Source organism: Trachurus japonicus, chromosome 15 (assembly GCF_045865225.1).
Source record: "Trachurus japonicus isolate A0001 chromosome 15, Traja_1.0".
NCBI lineage: Eukaryota > Metazoa > Chordata > Actinopteri > Carangiformes > Carangidae > Trachurus > Trachurus japonicus.
Window position 1 is genome coordinate 10,605,108 of NC_140921.1, and position 19,475 is coordinate 10,624,582.

Sequence of the window (19,475 nt, forward strand, 5' to 3'; positions counted from 1 at the left end):
CACATATGGCTGCCATTAAAACCTTTCCAAATCAGAGCTTATATCGAAGACCACAAAATTGCATAATGGAAACTTTAGCTGACAAACACCCTCTATTGAAACAAAGACGTGAAAATAATCCCATCTGGTCTGAGGGATGGTGCGCATCATGACTAAGCTTTTGCTCACTGGCCCCCTGAAATGAGGAGGGAGTCTCAAACTTTCGAGTCACCCTCCAAGTCTAAAGTGGATAAAATCTGGACAAGTGTAAAACAGAAGTGAGGTTGAGAAATGGAGCTGTTGAATGTTGCCATAGTTAGTTACGGCATGAATCTGAATCACGGAAATGACATACAGGGTCATTCATGCCATATTTCCAAATACTCCGCATACAGAGATTTTTAAAAATGTATGAAAACTGGTTTATCAGAGTGGATGCCCCGCTGAACCTCCGAGTTAATGATTAGCTACCAAAGTTAACTTTTAATTTCAGGGTTGGGGTTTGGGTAGATAGGATTTAGGAAGACGTAGCAGAGTATTTATAGCTTCTTGTCAATCATGTTTAGGGTATTGAACAGCAGACGCAACATTGGCTGAAGTCCACGCTGAAACGCTGAAAGAAACAGCAGCCAAACAAGATATTGTTTTTCAGATTCAGTCACTGCTAGTTGTTCTCACAAACATTTATAAACATTTAGACAATTGTGACATTTTCTAATATATTACTTGCATATTTATTTTTGACCAATGTGTTCGACAGGGGAGAGGTTGTGACCAGTCCTGTTTAACATTTATATAGAGGATATTTCTGTTCAGTTAAATAATTGTGACACAGGATGCATGGTGGAGATACACTTGTTAATCACTTATGCTGATGATGTTTTTATCTTTTGTCCGTATAGTGCTGGTCTTCAGTACCCGCTGAGGATATATTCACAGTATGGTACTGAGTTTGACATAAAGTATAATGCAAAGAAAAGCAATGTGATGATTGTCCGGAGCAAGGAAGACAGACTATTAGTCTTCCCTGACTTTTTTCTGTCAGACTCTGTCCTATAGAGCAAGATGAGGTGAAATGTCTTGGTCATTATATGACAAATTATAATGACATTCGGTGACACTTTATAATAAGTACACACTATTAAGCATTAGTTAGGCATTAAATACTGAATTTATCACTTATAACACATGAATACTCATTAGTATGTAGTTAAAAATGTTTTACTCATCATTGATAAGCACTAACTGTATTTATAAATTACATACTAATGAGTATTAATACGTTATAAATGAAGAATTCAGTATTTATTAATGCTTGACTAATGCTTCATAGTGTGTACTTATTATAAAGTGTTACCGGACATTCAAAGACAATGTCGAAAAGTGTAGCCTATGCTCAAGCAAACATGCTGCTGTGCAAATTCAGCATGTGCTCAGTGGATGTAAAGATGTCTCTGTTTAAGGCGTTCTGCACATCTCTTTATTCTGCCCACCTGTGGTGTCCATACAAGAAAAGCAGCATGCAGAGACTCACTGTGGCATACAATGACTGTATGAGGTTGCTGCTTAAGGCTCTAAGAAGCTTGTTGTAGCCTATGTTCTTTGTTTTTAACTTTTAAGGAGCTATGGACCTCTCATTGAGAAGTGTCTTTAATAAAGAATGAATTGAATTGAATATGCCTTTAAACCTACAGTAGGTACTTATTTGTTTCAAAATAATGCTATCGATATGCTCAATAATGCTGTAGGTAGCCATACAGTTGGCAGGATATCCATAAAGTAGCCTATGCTCTCTTGGTTTAGACTTCAATGTCAATTTATTTTTATTTTTTTATTTTTTTATTCAACAACTCTATGATCTTAATGGGCACTAACAGGGACCTGTAGGCACTGTTGTACAATTATAAGCACTTTCCGCCAATACCGCAGTCCTAATCTTAACCCTTGGACATATTTATGATCTATACTGTAGCTAACAGAGAAGCCGATGCTGTTGTATGTGACTTCAATGTCAGTGTCATTTCAAATGTCTCATAAACAATTACACTTAAAACTAGATCATGTTCCCAAACATTTAGTCTGAAACAAACAGGTAAACACGTCTTTAAAGAACATGTTGTACCTGTAAATAACCCAACCTGCTACATATTGCTCAGTCAGTATATGAGCTAATATTAAGTCTGAAAATGCCCTCCCATTTTTAACTGTGGTAAGCCAATCATATATGTTTTTCCCTCCAAAACTTCCCTATTTAAGGGTCTCACTTGTCATTGGCCAGCGTTTCCACCAATGAGGAGCTGTTGCCTGGTGACTCAGAACCCTTCCCACCAATAAACTTACTGCTTTTACTTAACCACTGTGACTCATCCCCCAAACATTAATGTGGCAGCTGACTGTTTGGGCCCCGTCACAGTAGTCTCATGTGATTGGCTGGGCTTTTCTGGTACAGGTATATAAACAGCACTGATTTTGTGGGTGTATTTAGATAAAGAAAGAGAGAGCTAGAGAGAGGCAATGTAGATCTACTGATGTTGAACATACTGTATATTGTTGTCATTCTTCATGCCATCATGTAGGTCAAACAGATAACTGTCGGGTGAGACAATAATGTCTAAATATAACCGCCAGACACAAACAGTAAAATGTACACAGACACACACACAGTAAGAACAGAGTGGATCGTGTAGGGTTTTATAACGGGAAACAATTTTGACACCAATGTTCAAACATTTACTCTATAAACTAATTTAGTTTAGAGGTGGAAGTAAACAAGCCTCCATTACTGTGGTGGCATCTGACATGTAAATCAGCACAATAACTCTGTAATCAATATAAAAGGTTTTGGACACATTTTGCCAAGAAATGTATCAAGTAGATTGAAATGCCATTGAAATACAGACCTGCTTTTTATGAAAAGTTGCCTGTCAGAACGTCTCTTGTGATTTTGTGATATAAACAGTATAGATAAATAAAAACAAACTTGACTGAATTTGAAAAAGTCCTCCCTTCTCATGACATACCAAACTCCAAAAACTGGCTTATTTATACGTCTGTATTGAATCACACCCAGCATCTCCGACATGCGGTAGATTCAGTAAAAGATATTTATTAGCTCCAACTTTCTCAAAATGCACTCATTTTGAATCACTGTTGTTAGAAGCACACAAACAAAGTGGCAAACAAACTCAGCAGTGTAATTGCTTAGCGATGGAGACACATAATAGTATCGGCAACTTGCGTTTTGATTCATAATAGGGTAGTGTGCAATTCACCAAACACCTCAAGACCATATGAAATCAAGCAGCACTGAGCACTAGCACTATAGTACTGTAGCACTTTAGCGCCTTGCACTTTAACATTTTACTAACTACTTAACAATATGGAAGATGTCTGCCCTGTATTCAATAATTATATTGCCTTTTTTTTTTTAAATCTCCTTCCTTATCTTACTGTTGCCTTTCTTTCTATGAACTCTAACCTGCCAGTGGGACTGGAGATGGGAATTAGCCTTGCCTACAATCTCAAGGATATTTACATGGAAATCATCAATCAATCATTGTTCATTAATATGTATATCCCATTTAAAAATAAATAAATAATAAATACAGTGTCGAGAGGTGATAAAACTCCTACCAGCATTGTCCCTTATAATGTAGTTGTGTTTGGTTGTAATATTACTATAACATATAATCATTGTATTATTTTGTGAATTGTAAGTGGAAAAGCTAAAAATACTTTCTTTCTAGTCCAGAACAAGGACAACACAGTTTTCATTCCAACACTTCCATGATGATCTCTTTGTTTTTAGTTTCATTGCATTTGGTGTCATTGTGTTGTTAAAGTGGCAGCACTGTCACCTCGCAGCAAGAAACATCTGGGTTTGGTCCCCGGTCCTGGGGCATTGCTGTGTTTATCCCTGCAGTTTTACCAATGGATGGATGTTGTTTAAGTATACTGTGACCTTTCCTGTAGCCGATGACAAATAACTACTTTATGTGCAACAACTTCCATTTCTAGTAATTCAGGTTCACCCTAAACATTTTATGACCGTCGAATGGCCTGTGCTCTTCAGTCCTCTTCCTCCTCTTGCAGTCTTCTGAGAGTTTACTTGGAGTTTGCAGCAACATCTGTTTTCTCCACTCACTTTTTTTTTCCTTCTGTCAATTGCTTTAATGTCTCTGCAACAACTTTATAGCTCCTTCTCGTATTGTTCTGTACTTGTCTGCTCATATTTTCAGCCTGATTTCCCCACTGGGATCCTTAAGTGTTTTTCTTGTGTGCATACGAGCACAATTCAAGGACAAACTTGACTCCAGTAGATTCTCCAAATGCATCCAAAACTGACCAGTGAATGTTTAACAGCGAAGACACTTTCAACACTGATGCTCTGCACTGACGCTGAACAATACACAGATACACAGAGCTGAGCTGTCAGTAGTCGTCAGCAGCAGCACTTCTGGGTGAAATTATCTTTTTGTTCTCTCTTCAAAACAGCAGGATTTAAAAGCTCTTCTGTGTGTTTGTGTGTGTGTGAGCATCATCTGGGCTGTTACATTTTCTGCACATTTGATGTTGGAAGATAAATCTGCAAGAGATTTAATCAATGTAGTGACATTTTCACGAGCACTTCATATTCACATAATCCTCCAGCTCTCAAATGCATCACGTGTTTGAGCGTGTTTAATGACGAATTCACAACATCAGGGGGCGATTTGGATTTTTATTTAAAATTATAACCATCGAGTAGCATCACACAAACACACACACACAAAGACACAAGACGAAGGTTGCAGCACTTCCCGATGATATCATGCACGGCTACGTCACAGTGAGTATGACTATGCAGTTTCAGATTTCAACATGGCCGCCTGTTGTCCGGTTTGTCTGAACAAGTAAGACAGTGTGTTCCTTCCTGACAACCTCACCACTGTGTGTGTGTGTATGTATATGTGTGTATGTGTGTGCTTTCTCCTCTGCACAGCAACAAGCTTCTCCATTTTAACCAAACCCTCTCTTAACCCTTCACGTGGAGCTTGACATGAGTTGCAAAAGGCTTTTTCTCACGCACCAGTTACATTTTTTTTTAGACTGTTTTTTTTTTTTTTTTTTAAGTGTTTCCACTTCCACCTACGTTATTTTTCTTTAACAAGTGGCCATGTTACTGGGGGAGTAGGAATAAAAAACAAAACAAACTCCATACATTGATTAAAAGATGAAACCTTTTATTTAAAACATCAGCAGTGCATTAATTTGTATTTAAATGACTAGTAACACAGCTCACTGAGGACACATTTCTACGCAAATGTAGTTCTAATACTCTTTGCATTTTCACAGGCTTGTCTAAACATGATTTTGGAAAATGATAAGTTTGATGACAAGTTTCCCTGTACAGTAGGATTTTGTGTCACTAAAAGCATCTAACTCTGGTATAGAACAACAACATATTGTAACAAAAATAGATCTGACATTTAACATTGCTGTCAGTAGCCTGCACTATATGCCCCACACCACTGATGCAAATCTTATCTATCCAGCTACTTTCAAAATAGCACATTGCACATTGTGTCACATTTGTGTGTGCATGCATGTGTTTGTGTGTATGTGTATATGTGTGTGCATGTGGTTTCACACGTCAGGGCATGACTCGAGTCACTTTCCTTTGAATTAGTGCACCAATAGGTTCTCTGCATAATTCTTCATTTCAGCAGCAAATTGTCGTCAGGACTAGTAAATGATTTCCTCATGAGAGACTAAAAGTTTTCCCTCACAGTGATTCAACCCTGACGGCTGCTTCATCTGGAGGTGCAGTTGTATGTATTCTCAAGAAAAATGGCAAGACGCTGGTAAAAGGTGAAACAGCAGTTGTGAAATTATGGAAATACAAAACCCTGTGGTCAAACACAAGTTTTCCTTTCATGCAAAGAGGCCATGTGCAGTGTCAGTGGTTAGTCCTCCGCCTTAAGTCTTCCTCTTTGCGCCCTGTACCACATGTTTCTTCTAACCGCCGGTCTCGACACTTACAAGAGTGGGAATGTCTTCAGAAATGAAGTTTGATCAGTCTACAAGGACACCGAAGACTGGCACAGCTACAACATGTTGGTGAACCTATTTCCAGTGTAGGCTATTACAACTCAGTATATGAATTTATGTTTTACAAAAATAAACAAAAAAAAAACCCTCCAACAAAAACAGAGCTTTAAGAGAAAAAAAAAGATAAATGTGAATAAATCTCTAAATACTGCAAGCAGAAGATGTTTTGCTGTTGCTATATTTAGCAATAATAGCTGTTCAGTAGGAGAAGCTAAGCATCAAATTTCATGGCTTACTCACTAGGAGCGTCTCTGGTGGTGGAAGATAACATCAATGCTAACACGTGCCTCCTTCATGCTTTTCTCTACTTCTGAAGTTAGCATGCTAACTAACTAGCCCCGACCTGTCTTGTCACTTTTAGATAGCGAGTCACTGTGGACTCCATGTGCACTGAAGAGCAGAAGATACAGTACACCTCTGTTTACACAGGTTTACAATTTGTTTATTTACTCAAAAGAATATCAGTTTTGATGGCCATTGGATCAAGCTACTGCAACAATAATGGCCGAAGTTCTTGTAAAGCCAAAACTACAATCGCCTCCACCTGCTCCTGCAAAAAAGACTCCACATTTGGGGGCAGAAAAATTGAACAAACAGCCTTTGACATTCACCCTCAATGTGGGGCAACAAAATGACTATAAAGTTAATACGTGAGACATTAATATCATATTTCCTTAATGAGTCTTGTTACATTGATGTTTGGACTGTTGTGACTATGGGCTATTTGAGATTTGGACTGGCACTTTTTTAATTACATAATTTATCTGCACCTTCTTCACACCTGCAGCTGTTTATCTCCATGAACCAAGTCCCAATATTCACAAAATATACAAAAATATGCTTTGATTTGCAGTTTCTTTGCAGCATGCTGGTTCTAGTCATATGTTAATATCCAGGTTAGCATCCGATCAAAGTGCCACCTGGCCATGAGAGAGAAAACCTGTTTCGTCATTTGGGTGAAGTGACCCTTTAAGCTTATCTTTGGAAGAGGTCAGCTCATACGTGCTGTTCCTGTGAATCCTTCCAGGCTGTTGTTGAGGTCATGTTGTTGTTCATTTCACCCGTCCACAGTGTCTGAAGCTGAACCCAGGACTCGTCTTATCTGGGCAATAAACCAGCTTGTGCAGCTGGCTGTAACCACAGTGTACGGCTGTGTATGTGTGTGTGTTTGTGTGTGTGTGTGTGTGTGTGTGTGTTCGTGGAGGTTTGAGTGGCACATTCTCTCCCTCTGTGTGTGTGTGTGTGTATGTGTATCTCAGCAGTGTAGATTTAAATGTGATTGGATGTGTGTGCGCACTTGTGTGTGTGTCTTTCTGAGTGCACGTGTGGTAAGATTGCTCTTGGACATGTCTGGGCGTATTCTCACTCTGTGCTGCACAAGGCCTGAGGCACTGAAACGTACACACGCACACACACACACACACACACACACACACACACACACACACACACACACACACACACACATGCACACCTACACACACACACATGCACAATCACAGACACACACAAATGGAGAGGACAGCTTCCAGTGAAGCATAAATGCAAACTAATCCTAAAGAAAATACAAATGCAGTCAAAAGTGAACCGTTTCACCTCCAGCCTGCTGTCACCACCACCTTCAAAATGATCTGACGAGCTATTTGTTATTCTGTGTTTACGTAACAGCGCCTCTGCAGTGACGAACATCGCAGTCTGGTTCAGTAATTATGATCTGACAAACAAGACGAGACTTTGTACAGCAACTTGGCACAGTCATGTCACAATTAGTCAGTTCACTCGCAGGTGAAAACAGAAGATGGGGTTCACTTCTTCTGGATTTTAATCACAGACAATGAAAACATCAACAGTTTTAATGTCTGTACAAGAGAGGCAAGACAGGTTGCTATTTTTAGCCGTGAGTCAGCTGTTGAATTATAAAAACATAAAGCAATTCTATCTTGATCTAAACAAATTGATAAAGTAGATCAGCGGTCAGCAACAGGCAGCCCGAGCAACACATACTCACAGAATCGCTTCCTCTTCAGCAATTTGCCTAGAAAATAAAAGCGTGAGAATTTGTTCATTTATTTATTTTACAGCAGTGCTTTAATGCAGTGGTCGGGAGCTGGTCGGCCTGAGCGAAAACTGGCCCACTAGTGATAATAACCGGCCTTTCTGATAATTTAGATCAGATTAAACAGTAAAACAAAAAGATATCATTATTACTAAAGTATATCTCCATCTAAGCATCTAGTTGCCCACAGATTCACTTCTTAGTCAATTTTTGGAAAATAAAAACATGGGATTTTTTTTTTTTTGTGGCAGCAATGCAAGGTGTTGTGAGCTTTTATTTTGAAAAACTCTTCAAATTAAAATGAAATATCAAGTAACTATTTATATCAATGTCTTTCATTGAAGAATGCCTAATCTAAAATCTAAATTTTGGTTGATGCTAACAATGGATACTTAAAACAAGTTTGCATAAAGCAGCATACGGTATTCAAACTAAACAAGACATAGCGTAAGTTGTGCTGCCAACTTCAGCGTTGATTCCTTCACCTCTAAAGCCAGATATCAACCCGCATTGTTCCCGCAATAAAGTTAAACTTGGACACGTTAACTGGCAAACATTTGCACAGTAATAAACAAACTAGAGTCACTTGCAGGTGAGGAGGAGACAGATTCTGCGGTAAAAGTCGGCAGTAAAAATACTTCATTAATAAGTCAACTCAAACTGTATCATTGTCATATCCTGTCGATACAGCAGTGTTTACTGTCGGGACTCGGGAATGCAGCAGACTTTGTTTTGGACAAGGACAAGCACACTGCTTTCCAGGGACTTCAAGTGTCCATTGTGTGTGGATATAAACTTGGGAGCAACCAAGTCTTTAAAATGTAAGTGTATTAAAGAGTTAATGCATTAGTGAAGAGGTTGGTACAAATGAGTCAGCACGGTGCCAGAGTACAAGTGAAGCACATCTCGATGTCTATCTGTTTATGGTCCTCTTATCGTCTAACGTCTGCAGCAACAACACTCTGACTGCGCGCTGACTCACCGTTATCAGGAAATTGTGTTACAGTAGCCTCACCTGGCTCGTCTTACCTGCGTCCTGCTACTGCTGCACCTGAGCTGATGTGGAAAAAACAAGTTCAAGTACAAGTTCATCCACCAGATGTTTTTCATCAGGTTTAAAGACGAATTTGCAGACAAAACACAAATGTGTGGGTGTTTCATCTTAAAGCAGGTCACTGGTGAAGCTGTAGCATTACACTTATATAGTTATAAGTTATATAATTCAGTAATGGCACTTGTTTTTTTGGATTTAGTGATTTCCCCTCAGCAAATACAGTAAAGTCCCTGTTGTTTGACTGGTCCAGGATATGGCTGGGGTACAGAGCAGGTTAGTCAGTTAGCGGATGGTCAGTGAATGCCTCCTGTCTGCTTGTGAAACTGTAGCATCTTCTGTTTCAACATGTGTTGATTTAAAAGGGAAAAAAAGTGTGCCATGGGAGTAGAGGATTAGTAAGGACTGGGTAATGAAAGTAAATCACTTTTGCTGTTGAGTCATTACAAAGTAATCCATCTCTGTTTTTAACACCCACTTGTTTCTGATAATTGTTTGTTTGTCTTTGCTGATTCAAAGGCCATAAAACCATTTACAGGCTACTGACTGGAACCTGGAATACACTGACAATTGTGTGTGTGTGTGTGTGTGTGTGTGTGTGTGTGTGTGTGTGTGTGTGTGTGTGTGTGTGTGTGTGTGTGTGTGTGTCCTCACCCGACCTGATCAAAATGTCAAAATTCAACCTCATGTTTCTTGGTTTCTACCCTGATGTGATGTGACGTATCTAATCTCTTTTCAAATCTCCAGATCAAACCAAAGCTGAATGTTGTTGACTCTTTAAATGGCATTTGTGAAGAATTATATCTTATATCTAACAGTATTGAAAATGCTGTGGTGGGTAAAGCAGGACAAATGCTCCTTTCATGCTCATATCTTGCACACCAGAGCTTTTATATCACATCTAAGTGTTCTGATGGGGGGTTAAATTGATCATGCTGTTTTGTATTAAAAGCTTGAAGTGTTGATCCCACTGATTTTTCCCTTTTAGTTCATTTACTGTGGCTACATCTCATCACATTGTGTTTTCAGTATCTAACAATGTGACGCAAAAAGTGAAGCAAACAATGCACCGTTATCTTGACCTTTGACCTTTTTCCTGACCAGTAGTTTCAGTCACTTGCTGGAAATGAATCAGCTCGCACTGACAGTTAAACAGTTTGCACCTGAATAACTTTCTAATGCCAAATACAGTGAAGCATTATATATTTGTCATTTATGTTTATGGATCAAGTATAATAAAGTTACATTTGCATGAAGCAGCAAATTGTAAATACGAATTAAAACAATGCAAATGCCTATTAAATATATTAACTATTAATAAATTATTTAATTATAATCAAATATGTTTAAAAACAATAATTATTATTATTTTATGTGTGTGTAATAGTTTTCGGGCACTGTGAGAGTTGTAAACTCTTTGTTTGTTGGCATTATCAACATTATGGAGGCATTCACGCCTCGTAATAAAACTTGCCGCCTTTGTTTGTAGATTTTCCCACTTGTTAGAAGCGACCTCTATAAATAAAAACAAGTCATCCAGTTTTGTTCCCAGTCATCCACGTCATTAAGCGCTAAAACTACAGGCAACGAAGTCCGGTTAATGACTTGGCAAAAAAACAACTGTGGAACCACTGGTTAACATGTTGCGGTACTGAGTCATCATGTCTCAGTCACGATGCTCACAGCGTGGGAATGAGAGCAGCTTCATTGAGAATTTGTCTGTATTTAAATATTGTATATATGAGCAGAGAGAGAGGGGGGGGGGGGGTGAAACAGAGAGTGACTGGGCAGGATGCAAATATCATGACGTCATGAATATGCAAACTGCTATATAGCAACATTACTGTATGTTCCATTTGGTGGCATTGGGAGGCATTGTTCAACGTCGGCTGCCAACTATGTTATAATTTCAGTTTGTACCCAGCTGTCAACCCTTCAGCTCTCAGTACACATCTGTTCAGGTGCTCACCTCAGCTCACCTTTCCTGAGAAAGAGTGTGTGTGTGTGTGTGTGTTTGTGTACTTTCCTGACCTTGTTTAACCTCGTCTTAAGGTCGTGGAGTGTCAGTGTGTGAGAGATTTCATCAACCTGTGTCAGCCTGACTATGGAAGAAACATTTGTTTGACCTTTTAGTTTGATGCAGAGATTTATCCTGGAGTGAATGACATCACACTTTTATCACATTATCTGATGAAACAGCAATTTCTGTACTACAGATTTTAAGGCAGCTGCATTAAGTATAGTCAACTTTAGGATCATGAAAGCATTAAATAACCCATAATGGGGACAAATAGAGGATACAAATCATGTCACTCCACTCATTTACAGTATAATCATTAATAATAATTTATCCTCCAGGTCCAATACGTGAAACAATGAAACTAACTTGACAAAACTCCTCTTTTGCCATGTGCAGAGCTGCTCCTTGCAAACTGTCAACCTCTGCTCTGACTTAGATCAAATTTGATCTGAATCACATTATTTCACTGTTGTACAAATACACACACACACAGCTCACATCCTCCAAAAAAAAAGGCTACTGCCTGTGTCACCAGAGGCAGATGTCGGTAAACTCAGTGACCTTTGTCCTCATGTCAGGTTCACCGCTTCCCAGCTGCTAATCGGTTTGACCTTTCCAACAGCTTGGTATGGCTTCACCAGAGCGTTCAAGAAGAACAGGTCAACAAATAGAAATGACAGGAATGTTTGGTCACAGGTTAAATTTTCCAGGAACTCAAAGTAGCAGAAGTTACAGCTGAACAGCAAATGACATAATACTATATAGTGATGAACATCCACCCTCAAACATTGTTTACTCTAATATAAGGAAGGAAGAGTTACAGAACATTTACTGTAAATTAATGTTCAATGTTACTCTGAGTTATTCATTGGATATTGATGTTGATTTTTTTTTTGTGATGGTTCTATACTTAACAAGGCAGGTTTGAAATGTCTCTGGCTTTTTTTTGCATCTGTTCAAACAGCACAGATGATTCATAAAGAATGTGGTAAATGAGACATGTACTTGTTTTTCTTGATAAGCCGCTCAGCTCAAATTGCTGTCATGTCTCACATGTGGTATTTCATATTTTATGCTACATTTCAGTACGTGGTGAGTTTGCTCTCTCTTGCAAAACTTTTTTTTTTGCAGCAGGACTATAAAATAAAAGTAAAATAAAGGATAAACTGATAATGATATTTATTTTAATTGCAGATCAGAAAGGGGAGCAGCAGCTTCCCTGTGTTTCTAAGGCTTTTATGCGCATTAGGAAAATTAGGTTTTAGAGTTTGTTGATTTGAACAGCAATTTTTCTTGTCCTCTTAAAGCCACAGTGTAACAGCACTTGGCAGCTCCCCAGAATCAGTTCAGTCGCACGTCTGTAGGCAGGTCACTTTCTGGGTGGGTGGAGCCATGAAGCAACAGACACCGAGCTACTGTAGCGGTTTTTTTTTTTTTTTTTTGTCTTTTTGTGAGCTCATCATCTGTGAGCTGTGATTGTGATTTATGACATTTACAGGACAGGAAAATGGTGGAATTCAGCCAATAATAAATAAATAAATGCATGTATAAAATATAAAATAGGCAGTTTTAGAGGTGTTGGTATACAGTCGGTGGGACTTGTCACCTTTGGAGAAACAGGTTGTTTGTTTCCTCCTGTTTCAAGTATTTATGCAACCAGCTGCCGGCTGTAGCTTCATCATCACCACACACAGACATGAGAGTGGTGTCAAAACTCTCATCTAAGGGTAAATTAAGCATTTCCAAATCAGTCAGACTGTTCCTTTATTAAAGCAGTGTTTCACCACACTCTCTGGTTTTTAAAAAAGTTTAAAGTCTGCTGCTCCTCTGCTGGGTGTGGTCAGAAGTGACACATCCTCAATTATAGAGTATACTTCCACATCATTGCAGCAAGGTACGAGGCTAAACTAATACTGCAGGTCAGCATAAAAACAAACAAAACAACTTCTAGCTGCTGCAGAGTTAACACTTTTAAATGGGAAATAATTAATTAAACAGGCAAAATTGGGGTCATGGTCAATTATGACACACTGTCAGACTAGTAATGATGGTTAAACCTATTAAGTTTAATCGCAGGTTTAAATGCATTGATATCTACCTTCACATGTCCATATTAAAAAAGTTAGGTCAGCACGTCATGTAAAAAGGACAAAAATGTATATTTCAACAGTATGAACACACTGTATTTTGATGTGTTGTTGCACATGCTGTCCTTGTAGGTTTCACACTATGTTCTGAGGGTTGTAAATGTGACAGGTATTGCTGAGTACAGTCCAGGCCTCCTGCGCGTTGACAGCTGTCGTTGCCGTCTGACAGCATTGTTGAAAACAGTACACTCACCCTGTGGTTAGTTGATTGTAAACACCAGTGGAAGCTACAGCTGCACTTCATCCATCATACATGGAAAGGAAAGAAAAAGGAGCCATTAGAAAAAAAAAGCAGGAGGAGACGGCGCGTCCTCCTGACTAATGGAGGAAATGACTGTCGGGCATTAAAGATGAAACGAGTGATTTTTTTTTTTGCAACCTATCCTGTTTGATGTATTTTCACCGGATGAGTTGAAAGATGGTTTAATTCTCGTTACACAGATGTGTTTTGGGTAATTTTGGCTGCAAAACACACGCCCTGGATGTACTTCGAAAGGAACGTGAAGTGTAGTTTCGTTGTGCTCCTTCAAACGACAACAACAACAGACGACTTCCTCAGTCGGAGATGGTTTATTGGTGAATTGTGATCATGTCTTACTGTCAGGATTCACTTCTGCTAAACTTTACTCGACAGGCCAGAGAAATCAAAATGAGAAGCAAGCTGAGCTTTATAGGCAGACAAATATATCTCCCCTCCTCCTTCTCTCTCCTTGGTTATCTCTCTCTCTCTCTCTTTCACACTCACTCTTTCCTGTCCCTCTCTTCTTCCTAGTTCACACGCTCTCTCTCAAACACACACACGCACACAGTCAGATTTTCTTCCTTGTTTTGGTTCAGTATCTCTTTCTCTCTCTTTCAGTTTCCCTCAGGCTGCTCTGAGAACAGCAACATGTCTTCAAGAAAATTTCAACAAGAAACTAAAGATCAGCTCCCAAAATCAGGGGTCTCAAACATGAATTACCTCAGGGGCCACAGGCCACATTTTTCTCAAATGAACTGCCCCACACAATATGAAGGAGCCCTAACCAACTTGTGGTTGCTAATTACCTTTCATATTAAAATTTAAAATTGTTAAAAAGCAAACAAACAATAAAGTTACAAATATACTGTAATACAAAACCAAATCCAAAGCAAGTCAGGATGGGGCCTCGTGTCACATTTCAGATATCTGTGGTTTGTTATCAGCGCAATCCAAAGGCATTTTTTCCCCCCTCTGACCTTATATAGTATATACGTACATATTTATTTATAGTAAGTGGTGGACGCCCTGGTGATTTGTCTTCCCCCCCTACACATGAAACTGTATAAAGCCCCCAGATATCATGTGGTAATCAAAGTATGACTGTGAAATGTGAAATGAGTACAGATTCATAAAACACTTCAAGACTTCCATTGCAGTGCTTTCTGTTACTTTAAATGTTTATGATACTTCATGCTCTGTAGTGTAAAATATTATGTGTGTAATGGCTTATATGTAAAAAAAAAAAAAAAAAAAAAAACATAACAATGTGTGAATCATATTATGCTACTTTTTTATAATCAAAGTGTGTATTTTATTTACAGTAGTATATCATCTTTTTATCATTTAACTTTTTACTCTTGATGTTGTTTTAATATTTTTTAATGTTTGCCCCTCATTTGGATTTGTGAACCTCTACTGTTAGTAATGTATTCGTTACCTCTCAGTGAACTTTAAAGCCGCACCAAAAAACCCTCACAGGGCACATTCAGCCGCACTAGGATTCTCTGTTTGGGAGCAAGGAGCCCCCGAACAGGGGGCAGGAGTAGTGGTGGAGCCAGAAGAACCTATGACCCACTTTCAAGATCAGGCTGCCAAATATGTGTAGTGGGAAAATATCTCTAATTAGGGCCGTTGATTGTTCCCAAAACACTTACTGTAATAAAGAAATTTAAAAACTCAAAATGAGACGCTGGAAAAGATGGATCTGAAGTAGAATTGTCTTTATTCACTTCAGTGAAGAGCAAACAAGAACAACCCGAGTCACTTACAATACAAAAGATAGTAAAGTAAAAGTCAAGAACTTCATGCAAAGTGATGCACTGTGACAGACAAAAAGCAACTGAGGTCCGTACCTTCAGAAACAGAAGCTTATATAGCCAAACAAGGTTGGATATTTTCCAACAACGATTAACCTTTAAATAACATACAGTAAACAGTTTCCAAGATGCCATGACCAGTCTCCAAGATGTCACGACCGGTCTCAACTCTTTCAGTTTCCATATTGACACCCCCTTGCCCATAGACCTGTCAAAAAATACTTTATGACTTTCCACATGTTAACCTGTTCCATGCTCATACACTGGGGAATATAATGAAGCAAATAAGTTTATATCTTTTGGGCCTTAAACTTACTTGGCATCACTCTATTGTAATAGGTTTGAAGACTCGAATAAAACGCTGGAAAGGGATGGATCTGAAACAAGGTTTGCCTTTTATTTACTCTCAGACAAAGTAGATACAAGTTAACGCCCCGAGTCACTCCACAAGATACAAAGTATCGGAAAAAGACACAGTGTCGGCAGACGGGTAGAAGTGACTGACCTTCACATCATCTGAGTGTGGCTTATATACTGTTGTATGTGAGATTTGGGTACTTTCCCATTGGCTCGACCTTATCTTCAGCTAAATCCGTGATTTTTGCTAACATGCTATCCAAATGATGCCCTTCTCCCAATGCATTCGGAGAGGCCTCCCATAGACATGCATGGGATTTTGGAATCCCGTTTCTTAGCTTAGCATGTTTAGCCTTGTCACGTTAGCACTAGCATCAGCAAAACACCAGATGGTAGGGTCATACATAGTTCACTCTTGTTTCATGACTTTGCACTTTTGACTTGCACTCCAAAAGGGCATGGTATGATTTTTGTAAGCCAATCGGTGATGGTAAAGCCATGGTGGGATGATTTTAGGCCAATCAGTGATGATAAAGCTATGGTGGAGTGAAACAGCATAAAACACAAGAAATAAGTATATTCTAACTATTTAAATCAACACATAGTAACATTAAATGGTGATTATTAATGACATGATAACACAGTTCACATTCAGTCTTTAAAGGTGTCATAACTTTCTTTTCATTGGTCTTGTTGTTGTCAGGCTTATATGTCATTTCTCATAAAAAATGCCACCACAAATACTTGACCATGGGCTCCCATGTTTGACCCATGTTTGTCTATATTTACCTTATTTACTTAACCACTTACTGGCACTGAGCCATGGTAAAACAATCAACACTTCAATAAGGTCAGATATGAGGCCCATCAACGTTGATGGATCCTCAGATAAATGGAAGGAACTTCTATTATTCCATAGGGAAACCCAGAATCCACCTGCAAGTGGCGCCGACTGCTGACAACATGGCCTGCTCTGGTCCTCCCTCCTTTGTAAGGTCAAACTAAGAGGGTCACAGTCTCAAGACATCATGGTTTTAAACAAGTAAAATGAACAATACAACATTAGCAATGAACATTAAACTAAATAAATGATTATACTATGATTGTTAAAATATTAAAACAATCCACATGTAGTTTTTTAAAGGAGGCATAACATTCTATTACAGACCAAGTTGTTCTCAAATCTTCACATCATTTTTAATACAAAAATGTCACCACCTATGCCGTCTTGTCATAAATCGGGGATAGAAGAACTCACAGGGCCTCTATCTCATCAAGCTGAGCAAAAAATTTTAACAAATCTCCGAGCCATGGTGCAGTGATAAGGCGGCATGAGTATGAAAGAGCCGTGTAATAGGGAGAGGAGCCCCGGACAGAAGAACCGTCAGAAAGACTTAGAGGGGATGGTGAGGTTAAAGGAGACATGTTATGCAACTTTTCCACAAATCAATCAATAGTTTCCCAGGTGTCTTAAAGACATGTCAGTGACATGCGCAGCTTCGGTCAAAATACTCCACTAAGGATCAAACATCACAGCTCGCTTTTCATCCACTCAAAACAGCTCTGTTCAGAGCGGCTGGTTTTCAGTGCCTGTCCCTTTAAATGCAAATGAACCATTGCTCGCCCCACCCTGCCCCTTCTACCCATACCTGTACTCGCAAGTAGGGGTGGTGTTATGTAAATTTAAGAACAATTACATCATTGTCTGACAACTGAGGGAACAGCTTGTAAAACCACATGGATTTCAACCTAGGGAGCCTGCAAATTACAGATTTTTTTTGGTCAATTCTCACATTTTGGGGGTCAGAAGGCAAGACAAACACCCAAATGTTAAAGAGCCTCCAAAAAGTGATATTTCCTTAATATGTCCCCTTTAACGTAATAAATAAAACAAGTCCAATAAAAAAGTATAGTAAAGAAAAATGAAATCAGTCGTACTGTGTTGTGTGACGGGGCCCCTGTTTTTCTTTTGTACAGTTCGGGTTTTGTTGACTGCAAAGTGAATAAAACTCTATTGCATCGAACTCCAACTCTCTTCAGTGCTTGATTTGAATACTCCAGTTTATTTTATTGGTGTTTTGAAAATATTGGTAAAGACTAAAGAGGCAAAAGACTGAACTTAATCTCCAGCCCAGTCCGAGGTTTGAAGAAGATATACGTCAGTGCTTTCCCACCACATTTCAGAGCTGCACTTTCTGCTTTCAGTGCTTGAATGTGACCCCGGCTGTTTACAGACCTGTGTTGGTGTGGACATGTTGTCAGCAGGCAAACTACAGTGTTGTGTGCTTGTGTGCTCGATCTCTCACCCTGTTAAAGACATTAACTATGAGCTGGGAAACAAATTTCACTCATTTACACACAAAACGACTCTTTCTTCAGGCTGTTTTTCAGGAGTTTTTTTTTTCTTTCTTTGTTTTTATGTGTTTGACAGGAAATTTGCAGGACAAAGAGGAAAAAACTCTGACGGGAAAAATGTGCTTGGGCAAAGAAAATTTTTTCAGGAATGATGCGTGTTTGCTCTGACGACTAGGTTTTGTAATTTAACGATGCCATTTTAATGTGTGACAACAGCCTGAGGGTCGTGAAACTCACTCATCCCATGAATTATGACCGGGTGATAGTTATAAAAACACTGCAGTGAGTCAGCAGTCACACCCAGCATCTACCGAATAACATGCTATATGTTTTTAATGACTAATGACTTTTTACAGGAATTTAATTTTCTTCAACTTGATGATGATGGACATAACTAACGATTTGATGTTTTCAAACACACACTTCATCCTTTTTTTTCCCACACAGATGTGTCACAGCTGGACTTGATTCTTTCCGCTCTACTTGCTATAGAGTCACTGAAAAGAGTTTGTTGCTCCCTCCACTGCCAAAACACACCAGCAGCCATGTTCTAGTTACAGTTTAGAGGAAGTGCCGAGTCGCCCTTAAATAGCTCCACGTGTAGCAAGAAAAATAAAGTCAACTTTAACAAAACTTTATTTAACTTGTTGGGCAACGTCTTAAACATGTTGATAATAATACGTTAATAAGCAGTTAAAGTGTATTACAGTAACGGCCAAATTCAATAATGATAGGGTTGAAAAAAGTCAATTAGTTGATTGATAGAAATCTAGATCTAATAATCAAATGTATCAATAAAGTATTAAGTAGTAATTTAAGATCTGAACTTTAAGATTAGTCTTTTCTGTTATTTAAGGGGCTGAATTATAAAAAAAAAAGAAAAAAAAAAGAAAAGATAATTGATTAACAAACTGATCATTGTTTTCATGTTCAGTGTGTGCGTGTCTGTGTCAGGACACAAACGCAGTGTAACGTACTGTATAGGCTGAGTGTGTTTCATGATGTCACATCATGATAAACAAATGAGAACTGGATTCAGTTTGTGAGTTAATGTTTAAATAGTTTAGATAAAATATTCAGGTTAGCTCCAGCACAGAGGAAGAACTAATCTATTCAGGCTAGATTCAAAATGTTGACTGACTGACTGGGCTTTAATTATACGAGACACAGAGGAGAGGCGGGACTTCCCAGAATACTGTACCACTTGTTTAACTTAGGAATTTGTTAAGCTGCAGGGCGACTGTCAGATAAAACAAAAATGTATGCACAGTATGTAAATGTAATGCTTGGAAATATCAAAAAATAAATACAGCAGAAAATGTCAGGAATTTAAAATATAATACAGTTTATTTACATGTAAAA